At 42.9% G+C, this 5,262-nt stretch overlaps 1 non-coding gene across 1 annotated transcript; it reads right to left on the bottom strand.

The window, feature by feature from the left end:
* Window positions 1–292: 292 nt before the first annotated feature.
* On the bottom strand, window positions 293–399 carry LOC118009059. Its single transcript, XR_004678794.1, has one exon. It is a non-coding gene; the product is annotated as a U6 spliceosomal RNA (small nuclear RNA).
* Window positions 400–5,262: the final 4,863 nt, after the last annotated feature.

Genomic DNA, 5,262 nt, shown 5'->3' with positions numbered 1-5,262 from the left:
TTCTTCTTCTTCTTCTTCTTCTTCTTCTTCTTCTTCTTCTTCTTCTTTCTTCTTCTTCTTCCTCTTCTTCTTCTTCTTCTTCTTCTTCTTCTTCTTCTTCTTCTTCTTCTTCTTCTTCTTCTTCTTCTTCTTTCTTCTTCTTCTTCCTGTTACTATTAACAATAACAGGCATTTTCTTAAGTGCTTACTATGGACCAGGCACTGTGCTAAATTTGCTATCTCATTCGAGCCTACAATAATGCTGGAAGGAAGTTGTTGTGGATCTGCATTTTTTTTTTTTTTTTTGTGGTTCAAAAATATGGAACGCTTCACGAATTTGCATGTCATCCTTGCGCAGGGGCCATGCTAATCTTCTCTGTATCGTTCCAATTTTAGTATATGTGCTGCCGAAGTGAGCACGTGGATCTGCATTTTACCGAAGAGGAAGCTGAGGGAGGCCCAGGAGGCTAGCGATAGGCTCCATTGGCAGAGCCAATGGAGGATGCCAGTCAGACTGGCCTGACTCCAGAATGGGTGCTCTGAACCCCTCCAACAATTCTTTGCTGGTGATGGACAAGGGCGCTGGCTGTCAGGATGGGCTGAGTTTAGCAGGGAGTGGGGGACCACGCCAGCCTGAGCACAAGCAGGACCTACAGTAACCTGAGTTTTGCTACCGGGCTTGCCTGGGCAGGTTCTTGTCCTCCTCAACAACAGGCTGTAACCAGTGGTTCTCAAACTTTTTGGTCTCAGGATCCCTTTACACTCTTAACAATTATCAAAATCTCAAAGAACTTTTAAAATATGAGTTATAGCTGTCAATATTTACCTTATTAGAAATTAAAACTGAAACCTTCTAAACATCTTTTAAAATAATAATAATGAATCCATTACACGTTAACGTAACTAACTTTTCAGGAAAAATAACTATATTTTCCAAAACAATTTAGTGAGAAGAATGTCACTGTTTCGCATGGAGGCAAATCTCTTTAATGTCTAGCTTCATAGAAGACGAATGGATTCTCGTACCTGTTTCCGCATTCAATTTGTTGCAATACCTTGTTTTGGTTGAAGTATATGAAGTACATAGCCTCATGCAGATAAGTAGCAGGGAGAGGAAAGACCTCTCGCAGAGCTCCTGAAAGGATCTTCAAGAACTCCCAGGGACCACATTTTAAGAACCACTAATCTAACCGACTGAGCTAACCAGCAGAAGCTACACCATTGGCTTATATTGGATACTGTTTTAGCTCATTAGTGGTGCTTCTGACTCCAAAACCTATCATCATTTCACTGTTCCATGATGTATTTGGAATGTGTCATCTTCGGCAACTTATTCAATTTTTCTATCCCATGGATAGATTAACAGACGGAAAGACAGACATATACATACATATATGCTATGTATGTCATAGATATATATTCATCGTTTTTTAGTACCAAAATGTAGAATAAAATACAAATTTATAGATAAAATGGCCTTCCTATGTTTAACATTGTTTGAGATGGCAGCTTAGCTATTAATATCAGTCTTGTGTTTCAGGAGGGGAAACTGAGCCAAAGAGGGTGATGTGACTTGCTGAAGATGACATGCTCAGCAAGTGGTGGACAGTAGACTCGAACTCCTGTCCTCTAACTCCTAGACCTGTATTTACCCACTCAGAACCCCTTTCTCTAGAGACGTAGGTGTATAACATGAGTATGGAAGGTAGATGTGTGCCATGCACAAACTCTTTCTGGAAGTATATGTGATGGTTGTTTATCTGAACATATCTATGTGTGAGAGGAGAAAACGGTCTTGTACCTGCATGCAAAGTTTTGTTAAGAGGTACAAGGCACCAGCCTGACAGTGTTTTTCCCTCCTCACCAAACTCTCCACGTGTCTGTGGTCCTGGGCTTGATCTGTCCATTGTCAGGAACATTTCTTCCTTCCAGGTCTCCTGCTGGTACATTTTCACTGAGAGTGTGTAAATTGCCCACATCTTCCCATGAGCACACAGAACAGGTGTAACAATCTAATATGCCCTTCTTTTTCTTCCCCCGAACATCATGTCTGACACATATTTTCAAAATAAGTGATCTACAAGTGTCCAATCAAGGAAAGCATAGCTGTGTGAACGGAGGTGTGTATCTGTCTGCGTAAATGCAAATGTGGAGCCCTTGGGTGTCCATATACTTGTCTGGGTAATCCCCATGTAAATGTATGAGCAACTGGAGTCTTAGTTCTTTCATTAATCTGATAAGTATTTATTCACAAATTCTATGTTTTATGGCTGCGTGAGGCTCATGTTTATGCAGGATCCAATGAGAAGAACCTTCGGTAGGAAGTCAGGCTGCCTGAATTCTAGTCAGAGCTTTCTGCTCCCCCTTGCTGTAAGCAAATCCCTTATCCAGTGAGAGCCTCCACTTCCTCATCCACTTAATGGGGGGAAACAATTATAGTCTCAGCTACATCTCTGGATGGGGAGTGTAGTGAGGCAGTCGTAAGAGATGCCTGAGTGAACATGATTCTTTTTTTGTTATCAAAAATTTCAAACACAATAGTAGAGAAAATAATATAATCAAACACTCATATACCCATCACCTCACTTTAACAATGATCAACCCATGACCAATCTAATTTTATCTACATTAAACCCAATACTACCTCATATATCTTGAAACAAATCTCAGAAGTCATGTCACTTCTCCTGTGAGCAATTCAACAAATACCTCTAAAAGATAAAGACTTTTTAAAATAACATGACCACAATATTATTATACCCACCTAAATATTTTTTAGTAAAATTTGTTAGCTTTTTTAAAGAATGGAGAAAGGTCTTTAACAACGCAGAGCTGCTGACTCCCTTGTGCCTCATGCTCAGAGTTGATGAATGTCAATAAGAGAAAATGAGTAGAATGGGGAGGAAAAGATGAAGTTTCCTTTTTTATTTCCATCTTAGAATCCCAGTTCACCTCCAGACACTCCCCTCAACTCATTAGGTCCATTAAAAATGGGCTGACAGGGAACCCTGGAGGTCTAGAGCTGGTGGAAGCAGCCAGAAGGGGCCCTTGGAAGACACTGCAGACCTCATTTTGGAAGAAAATATTTGTTGAGCCAGAAGGAATCTGAGCAGAGGGCCTGCCCAACCATTCTTCAGCATCAGATTTCATCCTTGGCTTGCCAGGCAGACTTCACAATATCTGAAGTCTCACTGGAGTTACTGATCTCCAAAGACATGCAGATACGTACATGTCATAGCATCCGCCTACAGACACCCAAAAGGAGATATGCGCAGAGGCAAAGGCAAATCCACCTGCCCACACAGGCCGTGTACAAACACACGCAAACGCTCAGAGACAGATGCAAATGTATAAGTACGTAGCAGCAAACTTAGCCGTGTGAGAAACACAGAGACACAAATCCAAACACTCAGACATATGTGAATATGCAGGGATACAAACGAAGTTCTGGAACAAAAATACAAAAGCCTACACAATTTTTACTTATACAAATACAAAATAATACAAAAAGCCAAATACAAAAGCCTGGATGTGTGTAAATATACATTGGGCCACTTTTACTCATGACCAGTTAACATGGCCAAGGTCCATTCTAGCTGGCTTTTTCCCTCTCTTCTCATCAAACGGGTCAAATATCAGCCAAAGCTACATTCTGTGTCACCTTCATGCAGATATGCACCAAAGACAAGTCATCGCAAGGTCTTCCCAGTGCTGCTGACAGCACAAGTTCTCAGTCCCCCCTGGTCCTCTGTCCCCAAAAGACAAGGCTAGGAGTACTGTGGCATGGTATGTATGCGTGTGTGGGACCGTACGGACACTCATTTCTTTGTCCTAAGAAGTCTGCTCAGTATGAAGGGGAAGAACACTGGCCATGTACAGACTCTAAGTCAGCTCAGACTGACAGGGGAATGTCGCTTTGCCTACACTGTCCTACAGGGATAGGTGGACTGATTTCTCACTAAATTGGTTAGCCCAAGTGGGTGTTTTGGCATCTCACAGACATGACCTGGGCGTGCTTTCTGTGGGCCTGAGTGAGGCTGTGTCAGTCGTCTGGGTTTGACTCTTTTTAATGAACTTACCAATCCACTCAAAGAATAAAGGTGATGCTGCTGAGTAGATCAGATGGTGGTTGGCTACGCCTTGCATGGCTGCAGGGTGATTCTGAAGCAAAAACGATGGCCGGAATCTGACAATTTTAAAATAAAATCCATCAATTAAGTAGAGATAAACCAGTTTATCTATGTTCACCACTATGTTCACCAAAACCAGTCAACTGACTAAAATGTCCTCATTTCAACCAATTTTTGCGAGATGCAGCCGCAGCCACAGCATCTGAGTCAGGGGACACAAATATGTGTGCCTTGAAAGCTGAACTGACGCTGGCGTTTAGGGTAGGGAACGGGCTGTGTAAGGGACTGTACATTTTGGGAAGGACAAAGCAGTGGTGCAGGGCTGTGTGCGTGATTAGATGAGGACATGTGTCTGTGCCCATTTACAGCCAACATCACTGACGAGAAAGTAAAAATTGTGTGGTATAACTGGGGCTCTCCCTTTACAGGGGATCACAGGATGTTAGGTATCAAAGGGACCTTTGAGCTCATGTGGAGACTGAGGCTTGGACAATATTAAATGTCCAAGATCACCCAGCAAATAAATGGCTGAGACATACTTAGATACTATATTAGTTTGCTAGAAACGCCATAATAAAGTACCACAGACCAGGTGGCTTAAACAATAGAAATTTATTTTTTCAAAGTTTGGAAGGTTTAAGAGTCCAAGATCAAGGTGTTGACAGGGTTGGTTTCTTTCTTTCTTTTTTTTTTTTAAGATTTTATTTATTTGAGACAGCGTGTGCGTGCGCCGGGGGAGGGGCAGAGGGAGAGGGCGGAGCAGACTCCCAGCTGAGCAGGGAGCCCGATGTGGGATTCGATCCCAGGACCCTGGGATCATGACCTGAGCTGAAGGCAGACGCTCAACCGACTGAGCCACCCAGGCGCACAGGGTTGGTTTCTTTGGGGTTCTCTTTCCTCAGCTTGTAGATGGTCTTGGCTTCACACGGTCTTTCCTCTGTGTCTGCCTCCTAATCTCCTCTTCTTACAAGCAGACCAGTCGGACTGGATTAGGGCCCACCCGTATGACTGCATTTCACTCGGTTACTTCTTCAAAGGCCCTGTCTCTAAATACAGTCGCCTTCTGTGGTACCGGGGCTTAGGACGTCAACATATGAATTTGGGGAGGAACATAATCCAGACCATAACAGACACCGAGACTCTAGACTCCAAG

The sequence above is a fragment of the Mirounga leonina genome, unplaced genomic scaffold, assembly GCF_011800145.1.
Source record: "Mirounga leonina isolate KUSES-001 unplaced genomic scaffold, KU_Mleo_1.0 Mir_126, whole genome shotgun sequence".
NCBI lineage: Eukaryota > Metazoa > Chordata > Mammalia > Carnivora > Phocidae > Mirounga > Mirounga leonina.
Note: the sequence above shows the minus strand (reverse complement) of the source record. Positions and strands in the feature narration are given on the sequence as shown.